Below are 23,633 nucleotides of genomic sequence, written 5' to 3' on the forward strand. Positions count from 1 at the left end.
TCTCTGTGCCATATCTGCCAGTACCCCAGGGCTTGGCGAGCGGGGTCCAGGAGGCCAGATGGGGGGGAGTCCATCAGACTCCACACCCTTTTCAGACTCCCATGCCATCCCTCATTCTAAAACTAATAACAAATTCGTAAGACAGTGATCCAAACTCGCTACAAAGTTGGGCATGACGAATGTACAAGTTTTGAGCAACAAACCAACTAATTATGAAATTTGTTGGCATCACGAATAATTTCAACTGCTACGTGCTAGACCCTATGCGCTACATGAATACTGTTTATGTTTTGTCAAGTGGAGAGAGTAGCACCTCCTGGGTCTTTGTATAATGAGTAGCTAGAAGATACGTGTATCAATGAGAAGGAGTGGCTGGCAGCTACTAGACACTGGGCACACCCTACCTGATTGGCTGGGGGATGGTGGAGAGAAACAGTTTTGGCAGTTTGAATATGCCCAATGAAAGCAGAGGTCTTCGTTTTGCAGTTAGCTCGCAAGAAGCACCCTCTGTAGGCATTTAATTGTTTTTAAATTTTGCATGTTAATGATTTAATATTATGTTTTTGTTATCTTGTATTTGTGGCTTGTAATTTTTGTGAACTGCCCAGAATGCTTTGGCTGTTGGGTGGTAGGGAAATCAAAATAGTAAGAAGAAGGAGAGGGAGAAGAAGGTGTGGTTGTGTGCTGGTGGAGGTTGCTAATGCATGCTGTTTACTTTTGGGGAAATCAAAATTATTCTGCTTTAAAGACTAGCATTGTCTGGATGATGGATAAGCAACGTGGTGCCCTCCAGATGTTTTGGACTACAAGACCCATCAGCTACAGTCAACATGGCCAATGGTGAGGAATTATGGGAGGTGCATTTTAAATATCCTGATGACACCAGCTTGCCTACCCCTGATCTAGATGCTTGTTTGCTTTACGGTTGTCCATGATGAGGATATTCCAGGCTTTCCCGCCCTTTTTGGGCCTGACAGATCCCTGTGACAGAACTGGTTCAGCTTGCACGACAATTTCCGAAACCCAGGAACTTTACCAGGGGTGGGTTGTGCAAAATTGCAGGCCAATTTGTAGGGATGGCGGAGAATTTCTCCCCGAATCTTCAGGGGGCCGAGCGCCAATGCATTCGGCCCCCCGAAATCGGCGGTGAAATTCTCCGCCACCCCCCCCGGGACGGGACTTACCTTTGGTGAATGTCCCTCCCAGCGGCGGGTCCCGGCGGCAGTTCGGCAGCGGTTCAGCGTGGGCGGTGGCAGCGGCCGGTCTCCCGACCGGCTGCCACCGCCACCATTGCAAAAAAAAAAAACTAAAGTAAAACAACAACAACAACCCCGTGATAGGCTACGTAATGATTTACATAGCCTATCACGGCTAGATTTCCAAAGTCAGCCGTGATAGGCTACATAAATCATCACATAGCCTATCACGGGTGACTTTGAAAAAAAAAAAGCGCGTATGCAAATGGCGGCAGCCCATGGGCGCCGCCATTTGCATTCCTTATTTTGGCACGTCTAGTCTACGTAAAGATTTACGTAGACTACGGCGAAAATAAGGGCACGCTATTTGCGTTGCCCTTATTTTCGCCGTAGTCTACATAAATCTTTACGTATACTAGACGTGCCAAAATAAGGAACGCAAATGGCGGCGCCCATGGGCCGCCGCCATTTGCATATGCGCTTTTTTTTTTTTTTCAAAGTCACCCGTGATAGGCTACGTGACAATTTATGTAGCCTATCATGGCTGACTTTGGAAATCTAGCCATGATAGGCTACGTAAATCATCACGTAGCCTATCACGGGGCCTTTTTTTTTTTTTACTTTTTGTTTCACGGCCGGGGAGACGGGGCGCTTCTCCCCGGCCTGAATTTTGGCCAGGTGAGGCGGGAAGCCTCCCCCCCGGCCTGAATTTCGGCCAGGTGAGGCGGGAAGCCTCCCCCCGTTCGCCTGAACTTCAGGGGGGAAAGCGAAGCACCTCCCACCACCGCGAAGCCAAGCTGTGAAAAGGTAAGTGACTTTCATACATCCCTACCAATTTGTGCAAAATGACAGCCATAAACAATGCTGTTTGCACAAAATGGTAGCTGTAACTGATCTAAGTTGCATACATTAGATCATTTACCCTCACCATTTTGCACAAATTGTGCTACTTACAGCTGCCATTTTGTGCAAATCACGATTTGCACCCCCCCCAAAAAAAAAGCTGTTGGCCTGACTCATCATGCATCTAGTCAGGCCAACTCACAGATGATCAAGCTGGAGTCCAGGAGGCCGAGCTGATGAAAACTTGCGGAGCTCCATTCCCTTAACCAGATTCCTCTGGCATCCCTAGTCTGCTTCCACCTGCTCAACTTGTATATTTGTAAACAAGTACCTCCCAGCCACAACCCCACAAGACCACAATACTTTATCCTTTTAAATAACTGACCATGTAGCAAGTGAATCTGAAATTTCCTAGCACTCTGGGGAAGTGCAAGAATGGATCTTTATATTTTTTCCAGTCAGATTCCTGTGAAGATAGACGATAGATAGACAGACAGACAGACAGACAGACAGACAGACAGACAGAGATTTTAGAAAAACTGCATGCCATCTTCTCAGGGACAAGATCTCTGAAAGGAGAATTTCTCAGCATTGAGTCCAGTTGTAGAAATCCTGGCAGGAATGATTTTCACTAAGGGGAAAAATGCACTCTCTCAATGAATGGTATTCTTGCGGTTGTCAGCAGGGTACCAGATGGAGCCCATTTTTAAAAAGTTCAGTCATTATTTTAAAATGGTATTTCAATAAAAATAACTTCTTATCAACCACTGTGATTTTATATGGCTTTTTCAGGTCTTCCCACAATTGTCATTTTCTGTCTAAGCTAGAAAATCCCAACTATTTAAGCCTTTCTTGTATAAGAAAGTTTTCTTTTATTCTTGACTTTGGACTTAATGGTTTTACATGGGTGCAAGGAATGGGGGTGGCTTGAGGTGGCCATGTGTATTACTTCAGTTGTGAAGTACACAACTAACTTTTCTCCCCACCCACCAACTGTCCCTCCCTCCCTATTTATTTATTTACTACATTTGTATCCTACCATTCTTCCACTGTGGAACTCAAGGTGTCTACATGTGGTTCCCAGGTGGTCTCCCCTCCAAGCACTGACCAGACCCAGACTTGCTTAGCTTCAGCAAGGTGGTTGCCTTACATGCCTTCAGACCATGTCTTACAACTGCTTTTACATTCCTGATAGGCTAGAGAAGACAAAACAAAACAAGAGAAAATTATTGGCCTATCTTGATCAAAAAAAGAAGTACTTCGAATAATAAGTAGAGCATCTGCAATGTACCTGTCTGGCAAGCCACCCTTTGAATAGATAGATAGATAGATAGATAGATAGATAGATAGATAGATGATAGATAGATGATAATTAATAATAATAATAACAACAACAATACAACAACAACAACAACAACAGGAAAAGCAATGGGGAGAGCAATCCTATGATCTCAGGAGAGTGTCCCAGGGGCATAGGATTCTTTGGAGTTCCCCCCACAAGGCCATAGACATTGCTATGACCTCAGAAGGGGAACTCCAAAAATCCAGTCCCTCCCCCCACCCTCTCACAGCTGCCACAAAAAGAACCATGGCACCAGCATTACAAGGTCACACAAGAGTAACTTGAGAAGGTCAGAGTAACTTGAGAAGGTCTGAAAGGGGGAGTTGCAGTGGGAGGGGATAAGATTAAGAAGAATCATATGGCCTTCCCAGCCCCACCAGTGCACCTGTACTAGACAGGCTCAGAGGCCCATCTAGTGGGGATGAAACAAGAAAGGAGGATGGAGAGGAGAAAATCACATCTGTTGCTCCTCCCACCCTCCTAACAGCAGCCTGACAGGGCACTGGATACTTGGAAGCCTCCTATCTTGGGGGCTTCCAACCAGTGAGGGATTGTTTAGGGTTTGTACTAGGGATGTCAGAGAATTTCGCCATGAATCGCCTGGAGGCTGAATGCCAGCTCATTCGGCCCCCCGAAATCGGTGGCGAAACGGTCTGCCACACACACCCCGGGACGGGACTTACCTTGAGCGAATCTCCCTGGCGCCAGCTGCTCCGGCAGCTGTGCGGTGGCGGTGCAGCGGTGTGGCGGCAGCAGCGGCCAGTCTTCTGACCAGGTGCTGCTGCCACCATTTCCAGTAAAACAACAACAACAACAACAAAAGTGATAGGCTACATAAAGATTTACGTAGCCTATCACGGCTAGTTTTTTTAGAAATACCATGATAGGCTACGTAAATGTTTATGTAGCCTATCACGGCTGAGTAAAAAAACAAAACAAAACACCGTGCATATGCAAATGTGTCCCGCCATTTGCATTCCTTATTTCGGCATGTCTAGTCTATATAAACATTTACGTAGACTACGGCGAAAATAAGGGGAACGCCAATAGCGTAGCGTCTGCGCTATTTGCATTCCCCTTATTTTTGCCATCGTCTACATAAATGTTTACGTAGACTAGACATGCCAAAATAAGGAACGCAAATGGCGGCGCACATTTGCGTACACGCGGTGTTTTTTGTTTTTTGTTTTACTCAGCCGTGATAGGCTACGTAAGCATTTACGTAGCCTATCACGGCTGAATGCAGGGACGCAACTGGCGGCAGCTATGGCCGCCGCCATTTGCAGACCCGGCCGGCCAGGATTCGCGGCGGGAAGGACGGGGCACCTCCTCCCCGGCCAGAATTTTGGGGGGAGGGACGGGGTGCCTCCCCCCCGGCCAGAATTTTGGGGGGGAGGGACGGGGCGCCTCCCCCCCACCTCAAATCACATTTCGTCAAAAGGTAAGTGACTTTCGTACATCCCTAGTTTGTACCCTAAACAGCACTGCAATCAGGCAAACGCTGGATCCCAGAGGGATGCAACCAACTGTGAGAAGGTTCAACCTTTTTAGTAAAGCAATTGGAAGGACAGGGAGATATAGATGGGTGGATGGATGGATGGATGATAGATGGATGGATGGATAGATAGATAGATAGATAGATAGATAGATTCTTTAATTTCTATTAAACATTTTGGCTTCTGCCTTCATCAGGGACAATGAGTATAAGAGGTGAAAAACAGTCTCTCAGTGTGACAGTTACAGAAGGTTAGTGTTGTGGATCCAATTCCCAGGTTGCAAGAGAAGTCCACAAGGTGGTGTTATCCTCCACTAGGGATTTTGTAGGAGTCTGGTTGGGGCTCGACCTTGGTGATTTCTTGCCAGCTTGGCCCCCCAGATGCCAGTCCATGGATGCTCTCACTTACCCAACTTGATGCATGCTGAGTCAGGCAAATGTGGGGTTCCCCGCTTGTCTGCGAGCCACTGTTTTATTAAAATTAGACTATTTACACCTGTAATTGTGCATAAATTGAGCTATTTATGGCTGCCATTTTACACAAACGGTGATTTTCGTAAATAGCTGAGACACTATTTTTACACAAAATGGTGGCTTATGGGATGGGGGCATGCTGTGCGCCACTCTCTGTGTGCCCGCAGACTATCCAGTGGCTCTGATGGCACACTGAACAGGGTCAGGTGGCTGGTGCGGGTCCAGTGAGTGGCAGGCGAGGCAGGCTCCAATGAGTTTGCCCGTCCATATTCTCCACATTTAGGGCAGGCCATTTGGCGTAGGGATGTAAGAGCATTTCATTTTGCTCACAAAACATATGAGCATGCTCTGTTCAAAACCTGGAATGCAATGTTGAGTGCAAGCATGTGTCCTCTAAAAATATTGGTAATTTGCTGAACATATGCTCACATTCATTTTGTGCAACTTTCCCAGTTTGCTTCACACAACTTTCCTAATTTGTGCAAATTCCCCCATGATTGAATCAGCCTCACTTTACTCTATGATGGAAAGTTGCACAAATTAGAAATAAATAAATGTGTACAAATTTGAGGAAATTTATACAAATTTGAGGAAATTTATGCATATTTCACATTTGACCACAGCTTGATTGGTGCAATTTTCCCATTCACGCAGAGCAAGCAGCAATCCAAAACAGGAATGGGAATCAGCATGAGATGAGAATCCTAGGAATCCTGAACCTCACTCATTCGCCCATCCTTCATTTGGAGTCAATGTGTCCAGTCTATAAATCCAGTCTATAAATATCCCCTTTTTTCAAGGATTACTGAATTAGATGGGTATTGTAAACATTACCATGCCTGAAGACCATGGCCATCAGAATTAAAGTGTTTCACAACAGGTTGTTCTGCATTCAGATATAGATACATATGAAGAATGAAGGGCTGTAGCCATAGGGATATCAGAGAATTCCGCCATGGACTGAAATGGAATCAAATTCCCTTCAGTCTGTGCCACGGAATCCTCTGAACAGCACCACAAGGTCCTGCGGAGCCAGCAGTCATGCGCCTTTTTTTTCATCATCCTCAAAGAGTCACGGAATTTTAATAAATAATAAATACGTAAGGTTTTTTAGGGATGTATGAAAGTCATGTCCCATTTCACGGATCTGCTTCACGGTGGGGGGGGAGGCGCTCCGTCCCTCCCCCCAGAATCCTTGACCGTCCAGCTGTGCTCCATGGCGGCTCCGCAGAGCAGCCGGCCAGGCCCAGGCCAGAGCTGTCCGCAGCCGGATTTCCGGCCGCAGAGGGTTCTGGGTAAAAAAAAAAAAAATGGCCGCTGCCATTTGCGTTCCTTATTTTTGGCTGTCTTAGTCTACGTTGATATTTACATAGACTATTACGGTGAAAATTTGGCCGTAATAGTCTACATAAATATTTACGTAGACTAAGACGGCCAAAAATAAGGAACGCAAATGGCAGCGGCCATAGCCGCCACCATTTGCGTACACGTTTGTTTGTTTTTTTAGACTGCTGTGAAATGCTACGTAAATACTTACGTAGCCTATCACGGCCTCCTCAGGGATGCAAAAGGCATCCCTGCGTTAGCCGTGATAGGCTACATATGTATTTACGTAGCCTATCACGGCATGAAAGAGGAAGCGAATGGTGGCCGCAGGGCGGCTGCCATTCGCAAGTCGGTGCCAATGGGAGCAGGTAAGTGTTCCATTCCGTGCTATTTTCATGGGGTGGGGGCTTTGTGCCGCCCGACGTCCGTGGGTTGGGGGAGGTGGGGGCTTCGTTCCACGATGGATTTCGGGGGGCCGAATGTACTTGCACCGAATGTACTTGCACTTGCGAGATCCGTCGTGGAATTCTCTGACATCCCTAGTTTTTTAAAAAAATGAATTGTGCTCACTTGTTTGTGGGTGTTTTTCTTAAATTGAAATCCCCCATCTCCATTTACTTTCAGCTAAAACACTTCCTTCTCCCCGGGGCTTCCCAAAACAAGGCTGTCTTAGGTGTGCCTGAGTGATGCACTCTTTGTTTAAAGCAATGCTGTTTGAAAGAAAGAAAGAAAAAACCTTTTAAAATGACCATGCCGGTCTGGAACCCTGCAGGAGGTATTATTCTCCCTGCTAAGCTTTATATTTCCACATCCAGCATTGTTGTTGACGTTGTGAGGCTAAAATGGAGAGGAGAATGCATGCTACTCTGTGCATGTCTACTCAGAAGTAAGTCTTATTGAGTTCAATGTGACTTGCTCCTACACATGTCAGCACCCCACTTGCCCCCAGCTCAGCTTTGTATTTCCACATCCAGCTTATTACCAATACTCCCATTAGTTATCTCAGAAGACCCTTGGGTGAATGTTTTTTGTTTTTTTCCCAGGGAAACAGCTGGACTGGGGGAGAAGCTCACACACACACACACACATGCACACACACACACACACACTGGAAGAATACAGTTCTTCATATTCCCTGGTATGTTTATTCCTCATTTTGTCCATTTCCTGAGTGTGCTTTTTATTCAAACAAACAGAAGCTGTTATTCAAACAAACAGAAGAATCTTTCCCTTCATGCTGCATTTGTACAAGTGTGACTGCTTCAGAAAGAACTTTCCATTATACTGTCTCTTTTTCATGAGTTTCATAACAGAAGTGTGGTGTAGTGGTTAGAGGCCAGCCCAAAGTCATCCACTGAGATAACTAACAGAAGGTTTGATCATGAGCTGGATGTGGAAATATAAAGCTGAGCTGGGGGCAAGTAGGGTGCTGACATGTGTAGGAGTAAGTTGCATTGAACTCAATAAGACTTACTTCTGAGTAGACATGCACAGAGTTGGTTCTCCTCTCCATTTTAGCCTCACAACATCAAAAACAATGCTGGATGTGGAAATATAAAGCTTAGCGGGGAGAATAGTACCGCATGCAGGGCTCCAGGACCGGCATGGTCATTTTAAAAGGTTTCTTTCTTTCTTTCTTTCTTTCTTTCTTTCTTTCTTTCTTTCTTTCTTTCTTTCTTTCTTTCTTTAAAACAGTGTTGCTTTAAACAAAGAGTACATCGCTCAGGCACAGCTAGGACAACCTTGTCTTGGGAAGCCCCTAGGAGGAGGAAGTGTTTTGGCTGAAAGTAATTACTGCACATCTCTTGTTGTTGTTGTTCAGTCGTTCAGTCGTGTCCGACTCTTCGTGACCCCATGGACCATAGCACGCCAGGCCTTCCTGTCCTGCGCTCTCTCCCGGAGCGTGCTCAAGTTCATACTCATTGCATCCGTGATGCTATCTAGCCATCTCATCCTCTGCCGTCCCCTTCTCCTTTTGCCTTCAGTCTTTCCCAGCATCAGGGTCTTTTCCAGGGAGTTTTCTCTTCGCATTAGGTGGCCAAAATATTGGAGCTTCAGCTTCATCATCTGTCCTTCCAATGAGCACTCAGGGTTGATTTCCTTTAGGATGGACTGATTTGACCTCCTTGCAGTCCAGGGCACTCGTAAGAGTCTTCTCCAGCACCACAGTTCGAAAGCATCAATTCTTCGGCGCTCAGCCTTCCTTATAGTCCAGCTCTCACAGCCATACATTACTACTGGGAAAACCATAGCTTTGATTAGATGGACCTTTGTCGGCAAGGTGATGTCTCTGCTTCTTACTATGCTGTCTAGGTTTGCCATAGCTTTCCTCCCAAGGAGCAAGCGTCTTTTAATTTCATGGCTACAGTCACCGTCTGCGGTGATCTTGGAGCCCAAGAAAGTAAAATCTGTCACTGCTTCCATTTCTTCCCCTTCTATATGCCAGGAAGTGATAGGGCCAGATGACATGATCTTAGTTTTTTTAATGTTGAGTTTCAAACCAGCTTTTGCACTCTCCTCTTTCACCCTCAACAAGAGGCTCTTGAGATCCTCTTCACTTGCTGCCATTAGGGTGGTATCGTCTGCATATCGGAGGTTGTTGATAATTCTCCCGGCAATCTTAATTCCGACCTCTGATTCATCCAACCCAGCATTTCTCATGATGTACTCTGCATATAAGTTAAATAAGCAGGGTGACAATATGCAGCCTTGTCGTACTCCTTTCCCAATTTGGAACCAATCGGTTGTTCCATGTCTGGTTCTTACTGTTGCTTCTTGACCCTCGTACAAGTTTCTCAGGAGACGGGTAAGGTGGTCTGGTACTCCCATCACTTTCAGAATTTGCCACAGTTTGTTATGATCCACACAATCAAAGGCTTTAGCGTAGTCAATGAAGCAGAAATAGACATTTTTCTGGAATTCTCTTGCTTTCTCCATGATGCAGCGAATGTTGGTGATTTGATCTCTAGTTCCTCTGCCTCTTCGAAACCCAGCTTGTACTTCCGGTAGTTCTCGGTTCGCATACTGCTGAAGCCTAGCTTGTAGGATTTTGAGCATCACCTTGCTGGCATGTGAAATGAGCGCAATGGTGCGGTAGTTTGAACACTCTTTGGCGTTGCCCTTCTTTGGAATTGGAATGTAAACTGACCTTTTCCAGTCTTGTGGCCACTGTTGAGTGTTCCAGATTTGTTGGCATATTGAATGCAGCACTTTAGCAGCATCATCTTTTAGGATTTTAAATAGCTCGGCTGGAATACTGTCATCTCCACTAGCTTTGTTGTTACTAATGCTTCCTAAGGCCCACTTGACTTCACTCTCGAGGATGTCCGGCTCAAGTTCAGTGACCACACTATCATGGCTATCAGGGACATTCAGATCTTTCCTGTATAGTTCTTCTGTGTATTCTTGCCACCTCTTCTTAATCTCATCTGCTTCTGTTAGGTCCCTGCCTTCGTTGTCCTTTATCATGCCCGTCTTTGCACAAAGCATTCCCTTGAGATCTCCAATTTTCTTGAAGAGATCTCTAGTCTTTCCCATTCTGTTGTTTTCCTCGATTTCTTTGCATTGTTCATTTAAGAAGGCCTTCTTGTCTCTCCTTGCTATTCTCTGGAACTCTGCATTCAGTTGGGTATATCTTCCCCTTTCTCCCTTGCTTTTCGCTTCCCTTCTTTCGTCAGCTACTTGTAAAGCCTCATCAGACAGCCACTTGGCTTTCTTGCATTTCTTTTTCTTTGGGACGGATTTTGTTGCTGCCTCCTGAACAATGTTACGGACCTCCGTCCATAGTTCCTCAGGCACTCTGTCTATCAGGTCTAATCCCTGAAATCTATTCCTCACCTCCACTGTATATTCAGAAGGGATATGACTGAGGTCATACCTGAACGGTTTAGTGGTTTTCCCGACGTTCTTCAATTTAAGCCGAAATTTTGCAAGAAGCAGCTCATGATCTGAGCCACAGTCAGCTCCAGGTCTTGTTTTTACTGACTGTATGGAGCTTCTCCATCTTTGGCTGCAAAGGACATAATCAATCTGATTTCGATATTGACCATCTGGTGACGTCCATGTGTAGAGTCGCCTCTTGTGCTGTTGGAAAAGAGTGTTTGCTATGATCAGCATGTTCTCTTGGCAAAACTCTATTAGCTTTTGTCCTGCTTCATTTTGTACACCAAGGCCATGCCTGCCTGTTATCCCGGTGATTTCTTGACTTCCTACTTTAGCATTCCAATCCCCTATGATGAAGAGGACATCTTTTTTTGGTGTTAGTTCTAGAAGGTGTTGTAGGTCTTCATAGAACCGATCAACCTCAGCTTCTTCGGCCTCAGTGGTTGGGGCATAGACTTGAATTACTGTGATGTTGAATGGTTTGCCTTGGATTCGTACTGAGATCATTCTATCATTTTTAAGATTGTACCCCAGTACTGCTTTTCCCACCCTTTTGTTGACTATGAGTGCTACTCCATTTCTTCTAAGGGATCCTTGCCCACAATAGTAGATATGATGGTCACCTGAATTAAATTCGCCCATGCCTGTCCATTTTAGTTCGCTGATTCCCAAGATGTCGATGTTCAATCTTGCCATCTCATGTTTGACCACCTCCAGCTTACCTTGATTCATTGATCTGACATTCCAGGTTCCTAAACAATATTGTTCTTTACAGCATCGGATTTTCTTTTCACCGCCAGACACATCCACAGCTGAGTGTCCTTTCGGGTTTGGCCCAGCCGCTTCACTCTTTCTGGCGCTACTTGGAAATACCCTCTGCTCTTCCCCAGTAGCATATTGGACACCTTCCGACCTGAGGGGCTCATCTTCCGGCGTCATCTCTTTTAGTCTTGTGATACGTTCCATGGGGTTTTCTTGGCAAGAATACTGGAGTGGGTTGCCATTTCCTTCTCCAGTGGACCACATTTTGTCAGAACCCTCTGCCATGACCTGTCCGTCTTGGGTGGCCCTGCACGGCATAGCTTATGGCTTCACTGAGTTACGCAAGCCCCTTCGCCACAACAAGGCAGTGATCCATGAAGGGGACTGCACATCTCAGGGCAGGGGAAAAAATACATAAATATCTACGAAAAATAGCCATTCTTACGGACGTTATTCAGACTCGCGGAGAGGGCTGGGCACCGGAATTACGGTTGTTGGTACAGATTTATCTTCGTAATTTTCGGAGCGGAAAAAAAGAGGAGAATTCTGGGGGCTTGTTAAGGACCGAACCGAGCACTGGCTGCAAACTGTGGAACTCAAGCGGCACTGAAGGTACACAATTCTTACATCCCTATGTAACCATCCGCATCAGCCCCAGTGGGCACTGGCATGCCCTTGCCATCTCAGGTGTTGATGCCAGGCCTGTTTGCTGCTACCCAGTTACCTGTGGCCCCCTGGATGATCCTTGAGGGGCTCTTGAGCTGTGAGACCCTGGTCTTTGACCCCAAGGTCCAGCCCTAGTTGTATCCCTGGTTATAAAGCAGGCTGTCTAGCCATGTTTTAGCTCCCACAGTCTGAACACTAGCAATATATTTGAAAGTTGCCTAAACTGTTGTTAATATTATTTAGTTAGGACATTATAAAAAAGAACCTTACAGTACAAAAAGAAGGCCCAACTGCTGAGTTTCCTTGGAACTTAAACCATAACTGGATGGTGCACACTTCCCACATGCCAGGCTTTCACCAACAACTAAGTTTAACCTGCAATGAACACAGGGGAACCTATTTCTGCATGGACATGTGTAGGATTGTGCTTTCAATGCCAAGAAACTCCAGCTAAAGGACCTTGAGTGAAAGGGCTGGGAAGGACTCCAGCTTGAACTCCTGGACAGTTGCTGCCAGTCAGAATACAATAGTGAGCTCTGTGGGGCAATGGTCTGACAGTAAAAAGCAGCTTCTTAAAGAATCACAGAATCATAGAATAGTCGGGTTGGAAGGGGCCTACAAGGCCATCGAGTCCAACCCCCTGCTCAATGCAGGAATCCAGGGCAGAGCATCCCTGACAGATGGCTGTCCAGCCTCGTCTTCAATGCCTCCAGTGTGGGAGAGCCCACCACCTCCCCAGGTCATTGGTTCCATTGTCATATTGCTCTTACAGTCCGGACGTTTTTCCTGATGTTCAGCTGGAATCTGGCTTCCTGTCACTTGAGCCCATTATTCCGTGCCCTGCACGGTGCACGATGATGGAGAAGAGATCCAGGCCTTCCTGTCTGTGACAACCTTTCAAGTACTTGAAGAGCGCTATCATATCCCCCTTCAGTCTTCTCTTCTCAAGGCTAAACATGCCCAGTTCTTTCAGTCTGTCTTCACAGGGCTTTGTTTCCAGTCCCCTGATAATCTTCATTGCCCTCCGCTGAACCCTCTCCAGCTTGTCTGCATCCTTCTTAAAGTGTGGTGCCCAGCACTGGACACAGTACTCCAGATGAGGCCTAACCAGTGCTGAGTAGAGGGGGACTAGTACTTCCTGGGATTTTGGAGCTACGCTTCTATTAATGCAGCCCAAAATAACATTTGTCTTTTTTGCAGCCACATCACATGGTTGGCTCATATTCATCTTCTCTGTGACAACCTTTCAAGTACTTGAAGAGCGCTATCATATCCCCCTTCAGTCTTCTCTTCTCAAGGCTAAACATGCCCAGTTCTTTCAGTCTGTCTTCACAGGGCTTTGTTTCCAGTCCCCTGATTCCAGTCCCCCCTTATATCTTCAAATGAAGGAAATTGTAATCCCTGTGGGTAGGAAGACTGATCTCAATTGCATCCTTTTAGTTGCTAAGAGAGGTGTGTATGTATTCTGACAATAGGTAAATCACTTCTTATCTGAACTGGACTACAAGGTTTAGCAGAAAGCCAAATTTGTTATTTGTTTGTTATATTTTTTCCTTGCATCAAGTACCAAGGGATCAGCATACTTTCAGTGATGGGACTTATGGGCACTCAGATAATGTGAATGTCAAGTCCCTTTCAAAGCTCAGTTTGTACTGAAATAATAATACAGTCTGTTAAATAACTGCTGCTTCTATTTGGGGGGGGGGGTGTTAATAGCCAAGTAATGAAAGACAGGAGGTGTTTAAATGTAGAAGTGTATTTAAGAGGCCTAACTTTATCTGGCAGTTACTAGAACTGGATGAATATGTTTAAATACAATAGAAACCAACCTTCATCCATGCTCCTGCTGAACTCATTTTTGTAGCTTGACAAATCTGTAGTTCATTTTCTCACTAGTACATTTTATATGTGGCCTTGTACCTCTTTGAACTTGAAACAAAGGGCACTTAAATTAGGCTGGGGGTGGGAAAGCATTTAAACTTGCACAAAAATGCTCAGAAGTTCATACATGTGAAAGATAAGGAGGGGAGAACACAACCTTGGTTGCTCTCTTACACATATAATGGGGTCTTTAAGTACAGGCATGTGCCCTATATCTCCAGTAATGTAATTTAATATACTGTCTAAGACATATATCTAAGAACTTAGCAACTCCACTGCATTCGGACTGTTTATGACAATAAAATACCTTCACTAGGGATGTACAAATCCCTTACCTGGTTCCGGTCCGGGGCTTTGGCGGTAGGGATGGGGGAGAATTTATCCCCGAAACTTTGGGGGGCCGAGTGCCAACGTATTCGGCCCCCCGAAGTAGTTTTGGGGAGAAATTCTCTGCCCCCCCGCCCCCCGCCCCCCCCCCGGGATAGGACTTACCTTTCCCGAATGTCGGTCCCGGTGGCAGGTCGCAGCGGCGGTTCGGCAGGGCTTCGACAGGGGCAGGGGCGGCAGCCGGTCTTTTGACCGGCTGCCGCCGCCGCCATTCCAAGAAAAGTTAAAGAAAAAAAATGCCCCCGTGATAGGCTACGTGATGATTAACGTAGCCTATCACGGCTAGATTTGCAAAGTCAGCCGTGATAGGCTACGTAAATCGTCACGTAGCCTATCACAGGTGACTTTAAAAAAAAAAGCGCGTACGGCTAATGGCGGCCCCCATAGGGAGCCTCCATTCACGTTCCTTATTTGGTCGCTGTAGTCTATGTAAAGATTACATAGACTACGGCGAAAATAAGGGCAACGCTATTTGCGTTGCCCTTATTTTCACTGTAGACTACGTAAAGATTATATACTATAATATTTAGAGCTATAATATTTAGTTTAGATGGGGCTTGCTCCTTTGCAGCTGGACAGGGATCAATGTATCAAACTTATGGACTGGGGGATGAAAACAGACAGCTTTGAAATGAACAGAAAGGTTCTCCAATGAGTCTCATTTTTTTTCTTTCTCCTCATCTGATGGGTGTTCTTTGATATTGACCCACCACCCTTTTCCAGAATCCTTCCAGTCATGGTGGCCTAGGGGTGGGTTGAAAGATGACAAATTCCCATCTCTTCTGTGTATCTTCCTTGCAAGGTTCTGTTCCCCAAAACAGTTTTGCTTGTTTGCGTGTTTGTTTAAAAGAGCAGACATGTCATTTAGGAACAGAAAATGTATCAGGTGCTGCTCACATTTAACATAGTTCTTAAGAGTATAGGCCTTTCTCTTCTCCTTCCTTGTCCCCATTTGCTCTTTTGAATGAATAGGCTCAGCCTTTTACACCTTCTCCATTTCCCTGGTAGTGCCATGAACACAAAGTTAGAAGAGAGAGAGAAAAATAATCCTCCCCCCAACACACAAACAAGCAGAACTTAGAGTCAGTGTGAAGTATTGGTTCAAATCCCCAGTCAGTCATGAAGCTCATTGGGTGAGTTTGGGCCAGTCACTCTCTTTCAACCTAAATCACTTTGCAGGGTTGTTGTGAGAATAAAATGCTAGCTAACTTATGGCTGTGTTTCTCAAAATGCCCAGAAAGGAAAAATAGAGAGTGTGTGAATTTCTCAGGCTATTTGTCTCAGTCAGAGGCATTGAACATTTCTCATTGAACATAATATGCCCCCTGAAAGAAATTTCAAAATATAATTTGAATTCCAAAAAAAGAAAGGGAAATAAGCACAATTTATTTCCCCATTACACATCTGTATTGCAAATTGCAAACTTGGTGTGGGTTTATCATGAATAGTGCATGGATAACACCAATCCCAACCCTTCCTTACAGGGTTTCTTTAACGTTGACAAAAATGTTATTATTTTAGCTCGCTGTATCTTAAATTTGGGGGTTTTAAATACTGTTTTCTTAGAATATGGAACTAAATTAGGGGTGTCAGAGAATTTCTCGCCGAAACTACAGGGGGCTGAGTGCCAACGTATTCGGCCCCCCGAAGTAGTTTCGGGGAGAAATTCTCCACCCCCCCGCCCCCCCCCCAGGATGGGACTTACCTTTCCCGAATGTCGCTCCCGGTGGCGGGTCGCAGCGGCGGTTCGGCAGGGCTTCAACAGGGGCGGGGGCGGCAGCCGGTCTTTCAACCGGCTGCCACCGCCGCCATTCCAAGAAAAGTAAAAAAAAAAAAAATGCCCCCGTGATAGGCTATGTGACGATTAACGTAGCCTATCATGGCTAGATTTGCAAAGTCAGCCGTGATAGGCTACGTAAATCGTCACGGAGCCTATCACGGGTGACTTAAAAAAAAAAAAGTGCGTATGGCTAATGGCGGCCCCCATAGGGAGCCACCATTCACGTTCCTTATTTGGTCGCTGTAGTCTACGTAAAGATTACTTAGACTATGGTGAAAATAAGGGCAATGCTATTTGCGGTGCCCTTATTTTCGCCGTAGTCTACGTAAAGATTTACGTAGACTACAGCGACCAAATAAGGAACGCGAATGGCGGCTCCCTATGGGGGCCGCCATTTGCGTACGTGCTTTTTTTTTTAAGTCACCCGTGATAGGCTACATGATGATTAACGTAGCCTATCACGGCTGACTTTGAAGATCTAGCCGTGATAGGCTACGTAAATCGTCACGTAGCCTATCACGGCGGCATTTTTTTTTTAACTTTTTATTTCGCGGCCGGGCAAGGCGAGGTGCCTCCCCCCCGGCCTGAATTTCGGCCGGGCGAGGCGAGGTGCCTCCCCTCCCGGCCTGAATTTCGGGGGGAGAAGCGAAGCGCCTCCCCTCCACCGCGAAGCAAGCTGTGAGACGAGGTAAGTGACTTTCGAGCACTCCTAGGAACTATAGAGTCATAGAATGTCAGATTTTGAAGGGACCTTCAAGGTGCTTTAGTCCAACCTGTGTTTGATGCAGGAAGCATATGCCATCTGCAAATTCCATGACAATGGCAAGAAAAGATTAAAGAAACATGGCCCAGGAGAAGGACTTTCACATAGAGGCATGTAGTTCTTGGGAGATGTTCTTTATTAATACATTAAAATCAACTAAATATTGTGGTCATAATTTCTAATATTAGCCTGCAGGAGATTTGGTTGCAGTCTTGTAGACAGCTTCAAAGATGCTGATGGACCTTTCTTTCTTTCTTTCTTTCTTTCTTTCTTTCTTTTCCCCTTGAGTTTCTCATTTTCAATTTCATGTTTGCCTGATCAAAGCACTGCAGGGCATTTTCAAAATGTAATGAAATTCAATAAATATCAACAAAAAAACCTTTTGGTTTAACATACGTTAAAGGTTTTCCATGTTCACTCAAGCTCCAAAATGCTTGGAAATTACAGCTGTTAAGGGCCATGGCCTTAACAGACATGTTATTTAGGCAACATGCATATGGTATGGTATCATGCTGTGCTTAGTTCCAACTTCATCATTACCTTGGAGCTGGATGGCTGTCAGTGGCAGAGCAGTGGTCCTAAGTCCCAGATTTGTCTGTTTGCTGGAGTAGACACATGGAGCCTCTGCAAGTGAAGATACCATTCCACATTACGAGTACCCAACTGGCAATCTACATAGAATGATAGAGTTGGAAGGCAAGGTAATTTAAACAGACACCTTTCATAGGATCAGTTTCTCCTAGTGGCTGTATGACAGATTTTCCCAGATTCAGTAAGCTCTTTAATGCAAGAAGATACAAGAAGGTCTAAACCTTAAGGAAAAGTAAGGAGGTGAAACACCCATTCTGAAATATTTTTATATCTGTTTCTCAAGGTTGTGTGTAGACAAAGTCCACGGCCTTGAACCTAATGAATCATTCTTCAGTGATAGTCAAAATTATCTGGAATACAGTAGGCAAAATTCATGATTCCGTAGCTCACACATTTACATTTACTCATGGAAATGCATTCTAGGATTGATCAAGAGAGCTGAAACAAGTGAAGAAAGTATTATGTGAACTGACCATTGGGGACTATGTTTGATCCATTAAGGCAACCATCTTTTCCCCATTATACAGGGACATCTGCAGACCTGGCCAGGATCCAAAGAAACATGAAACTAGTCCCATGTGCCCAAGGGAACTTGAGACTTAGTTTTCTTGTACAGCAGCTCCTCCCCAAAGTCTCATGACAAAATAATGCTGAACCTGGGGGTGGGGGAGTTTATGGTAGAGAAGGGGGTTAACAGGTCAAAGAAAAGAGTTAAACCATCAGGCCATGAATTGTGGATCCAATTGGTGCATTCAGGATTGGATATAAATCACCTTAAATCCATGCACTCCAGCTTTAACTGGATTTTGGATCCAACTCTTAAGGAACAGTACGTGTACTAAACTACATCAAAAGTAGATGGGTGCCAGTGGAGATGAATGCCCATCTTTGAAATCTAAGAGCATTAATATAGAATGAATTCCTGGAGATGGTCTATCTGTTACTGTAGATCTACTTACTAAGAAAACACAGAGCAGTCTTGATTCTACCTATTCTATACAGGTTTTGCTAATACTTTATAAATCTTTATCCACAGCTAGTTGTTGAGTATGTGCTGCATGAAGTGTAATTTCTTTAAAGAGGAGAAAAGAGTTTAGCAAAGAGGCATTTGGTGATAACTGGTCTCCCCTTTGGACTGATTGCTGTTTTATGAATTTTTCGTTACTGCGTCATTACTGCTCTTTAAACCTTCTGCTTCATTTGTGTGTTTTTTTACAGCAGTATACTTTATTACTTACAGTATACTTCAACATTTGCTTTGAGTGTGAAGATTTTTGTTAGCTGCCTTGAGGCTAATGCAAAAGGCAGGATATACATTCCTAAAATAAATACATAAATAAAATTTGAAGTGCCATGAAGGTTAAATTCAATGTAAAGTGGATCCCACAATTAGTAACATTACCATACACTAAATGCCCTCTGGTTCACTAAGGGGGGAGGTAACATAACCTGAATGCCCTGTGGTTGCCACTTTTGTTTGCCATCTGGGGAGGTAACATAACCTGATGGCTTCTCTTTTTGAAACAGAGGTCATATTGCTGATTTTGTGTGGTGGGCTGTGCATGTGTGTTCATGTATTGTAGCCGAGTTGATAGTTTTTAGATTAGTATCTTCATGAAAATAGTATGGAATTGAAAGTGCTCAGTGTAGGTTTAAGACTGTAGGGTTGTTGTTTTACAGCCTTTTTCCACAGGAAGACTTAATGGGAAAATTCTAGGGATGTCAGAGAAATTCTCTCGAAAGTGAAATGGGCCCGAAATCAACCACATTTGGTTCGCTGAACCCTATTCTGGGACGGGGCGCCCATTGAGGGGAGGGAACTCATCAACCATTTATCCCGTGGATTCCCGCCTTCAGTTCACATGGGTCGTGCAGCCTCACTTGCTCCAAGCTAGACTCCAGAGTCCAGAGACAGACTAGAACAGGCGCTGCTGCTGCTCCGTCCCAGCTGCTGCAAGGAGGGTGTTTCTTTCTCTGCATCCCCGCATTCTACGGCACTGCAGTTCAACCTTTTTTCTTTTTTCTTTATTACAGTGAAGGTATGTTTACTTTACCTGAATGTGCCCTTATGCTTAGTGATTTTGGGGTGAGATGGAGGAGCAGGGGGAACAGTGTGGGAAGGCAAGGACTCCATCCCCCATCCTCCTGGGCTTTCCAGGATTAATCCATGTGCCTGCCTATGTATTTCTGAGTGGGTTGGGACGGGGGGGGGGGAACTGGCCTGGGGGGGGGGAAGCCATGCTTCAGGCGCCATTGCTATTGCTAGTCTGCAACAAGGCAAGGACTCCATCCCCCATCCTCCTGGGCTTTCCAGGATTCACCCATGTGCCTGCCTATGTATTTCTTTCTGGGGCGGGGGGAGGGGGGGAGCTGGAAGGATTCCATCCCCCATCCTCCTGGGCTTTCCAGGATTCACCCATGTGCCTGCCTATGTATTTCTTTCTGGGGCGGGGGGAGGGGGGGAGCTGGAAGGATTCCATCCCCCATCCTCCTGGGCATTGATGGACCACATCCTCCATCCTGGGCTTTTCAGCCTAGTCTGCTGTACAATATGCCCCTATTTAGTTAGCATTGAATGGCTGGATTGGAGGGTAACTACTTCCACACTGTACTATATCTGCGATTGTAGGCTGTTCACATGATTTCAGCTTTGCCACATGCATTTCTATCTCCTTCTGCCCAGAGACATGAACATGGAGAAAAGAGGAACCCGTGGTCAATCTGGCACTCAAAAGAGACGTGGACGCCCAGCAAGAACATACACCGCTGAGGTTGCATTTCAGCGGTATTTTAATAATGAGATGGAAGTGGAGGAAGCCCAAGGTGTGACCAGCAGCGACAGTGGCCCCAGCCCCAGTCCACCACGCACCCGTAAGCAGCGCACACCACCAATTTCCGCTACAGAAAGTGACACAGGTACAACCGGCCACAACTCCAGAGGAAGAGGAAGAAAGTTCTTGGATGGTGAGCGGAAGGGCAGTGTCTCCAAACTCAAAGCAGATGAAAATGTTCCCAAGGAGACTCTGCCGCGGCGGGATGAAAGTCAAGATATCTACCTCATTCCAAAGGATGAATCTGGTAAGACTCTGTCATCACAGGTGCTTGTGAATATCTGGATACAAATAAATATCTTTGAATATTTGAATAGTCCCTACATTAGCCTTCTGCAACCTGCAGCCTTCCAGATGTTTTGGGCTACAACTCCCAGCATTATTGACCATTGGTCATGCCGGCTGGGCCTGATGGGAGTTGAAGTCCAAAACCTTTGGAGAGGACCATTTGGGGAAGGGATCTTCTTCTTCAACACAACAAAACATACACGACTGTTTTACATTCATTCATATTCATTGCTGTGAACATATTTCATATTAATTAAATGTTACATGGTGCTCCAGTACTAATGAAAACCCCAAGTCTTTAAAAGAACTGCAATACTTTCTCAAACAATACACCTTTTCAGTGGGAAAACACTTCAGTGTTTTGTGCTTGCTTTGTTTCCAAAGCCATTCATCATAGTTTGCTGTCTTGTTTGGGCTTGATCTCTTTTAACTAGAGCTGCAATGTGAATTGATTAAGCAATTACATTTCTGAGGATGATTTTTAAAATGTTGCAGAAATCTGAGTCAGAGACTTATTTAGTCTCTTTACTCTGACCCCCGATATGGCTACTACAAAAAGAGGGCCTGACTAATCAGGCACTGCTCCCGGGGGACCACAAATGCACCCTGGAAAAAGGCAGTGGGATTTGCCAAGTACGTGCTCAGGTCAGGACCAGCCCTATTGTTAGGTAGCAGCGAGGTGTTATGGCACAGAACTGGGGGTGCTCCTCAGACTGCCTTGTAGCTCCTCAGCCAGCTTGTTGTCCTCTGGTGTGGTGGAAGAGGCTCTCCAATTGTCACTGTTCAAGTAAGATTCAGCTATCGCCCTATGTAGGATGGAGGGGTGCCATTTTACCCTTTGCCTCAGGAAGCAAAGCGCTTCGGGCCAGCCCTGTGGGTGATGAGTCCCACACAATGGTATAATAGAGCTGATGAAAGGAGTGGACCTTGCAAGGGAGCCAGATATCTCCTCCGCCATGCTTTTCGGACTTTCACCTGTGAGGACACGTTTAGATAACTCTCGTTGGGTTTCCAAGTCTGTACAGTACATTGTTTTTGCACCTAATGTGTTTTCTCAGTGCTCGCTAGTGCAGGAGTAGCTTACATCTGCACCTTGTGTCATGTTGATCGATTGCTATTCCTCCAAGCTATGTTTCATAGGTTGCTACAACTACACAGTTTTATTCTCTTGGCTATTACTCATGTGTAAAAGTCGCATTTCTCATGAAACTCTGCCTCTATCTATTTTGAATCTTTACAGAGACGCTCACAGCCATCCTCCCTGCATCAGACAGCGGAAGTGGGACAGGTGAACCAGGTCCACAGCTGCCTGCTGATGATCACCTCGTGGGCGGCGGCTCATGTGATTTTGAAAAAAAGGCCGGAGGACTTAGCGTCATCAGTGATCCGGACAGCGAAGATGATGAGGAGCTCTTCTATATCAATGATGTCCCTGCTGAGACTGGGTCGGACTCTGTTCTCCACTTCCAGCCTTCTGGGTTCTGTGGGAGCAATCCCAAACCTCAGGAACAAACGTCCCCTGCTAAGCACTGGTCAGCACCATCAACAACACCATCAACAACACCATCCACAGATGAGTGGAAACATGCAGCTCCAGATGCCACCTCATCTGGAACCGAAACCCCCATTCCCCAAAGAAGAAATGGTGGTGGCAGGGTGAGCTCCTATGTGTGGCGCTTCTTCAAATATGCAGAGAACGACCGCTATGTCGTGATGTGCGATATTTGTAGAAGCCGTGTGTGGCTAGGAAAAGAAGGGGGCTGTCCATGAGTGGGCACGTCTGCCATGAGGCGACACATGGAGGTGCATCATCCACTTCTTGTGCCCAAAGATAGCAACGGGAAGCCACAACCATCCAAAAAGAACAGTACCGCCTGTGCCTCATCTTCCAAAGACCTCACGCAAAGTGGTCTGGGTGGGAAGGGCACAGAAGGCAGCTTCGCTAAGAGGCAGGTCTCACTGGAGAAATGCCTTGCGATGACACAGAAATTACCCTCTGACAGCGCCCAGGCATGACTGTGGACCCACCTCCTGACAGTGGCCATTGCAGCACGTATGCTTCCCTTCTCTCTGATGGAAGATGAAGACTTTTTGACCTTCATTAAGAGCATCTGCCCTCAGTGGGATGTCCCCTCTGGTCACTACATTAGTGGCGTAGCCATTCCAGCCCTGGCTTCTGCAATCAGACGGGTACTCCAACAGGATTTGAAATGTGCAGTTGGAGGAAGTGTACATTTAACGAGTGACACATGGACAAGTAACCAAACAAAGTCTTATCTGTGTGTCACTGCGCAATGGGTATCCATCAGTGCGAGCAGCCGACTGAGTCGTAGAACAGCGACATTGTCCCTCACAATGCTCTCAGGGACACACACAGCGGAAAACATCAGCAGCAGCATCAGTGGTGTTGTTCAGTCCTGGTTGGCCCCCTTAAATCTAACAGTGGTCTGTGTAGCAACAGACAATGCCTCAAACTACCTAAAAGCAGCCCGCATTGCACGGCTAAACCACGTTCTGTGCATTGCGCACTGCTTGAACCTTGTGGTGTGTTCTGGATTGAGCAACGCCTCCCCTAAAATTGGCAAGCTACTTAAGGTGGCCCGATCCATTTGCACCCACTTCAGGCAGTCCTGCTCAGCAATGGAGGCAATCAGCGCCATCCAACGTAGCCGTGGCCTTCCAGAACACAAATTCATTTTGGATGTGTCCACACGCTGGAACAGCACATTGCATATGCTTCAGAGACTCTGTGAGCAGAGACCAGCTATAAATGACTACATCACTGAGAAACAACACCACTCCAAATTTTTTGTCACACCACATCAGTGACTCTGGATGCAAGACCTGGTGGACATTTTAAAAATTTTCGATAAATGCACAGCGGTACTGAGTGCAGACTGTGCCACACTGGGCCAAGTGCTACCTGTGCTGAGGATCATAGAAGGGGTGCTGAGAAAACACCATTCTGAGATTTGTGAGCGCACCAGTGCTGGAGGTAGTCAATTATTCCCCAATCCTGCAGTTAGGCTTGCAGAATTCCTTCTGCAGGAGCTGGGCACCAACAAACACATCACTTCAATCAGGGGGGACATGAAATACATTGCTGCTGCATTCCTTGAACCACGG

This window comes from Heloderma suspectum, chromosome 3, assembly GCF_057233095.1.
Source record: "Heloderma suspectum isolate Gila_16-S chromosome 3, 16-S_ref, whole genome shotgun sequence".
Lineage (NCBI taxonomy): Eukaryota > Metazoa > Chordata > Lepidosauria > Squamata > Helodermatidae > Heloderma > Heloderma suspectum.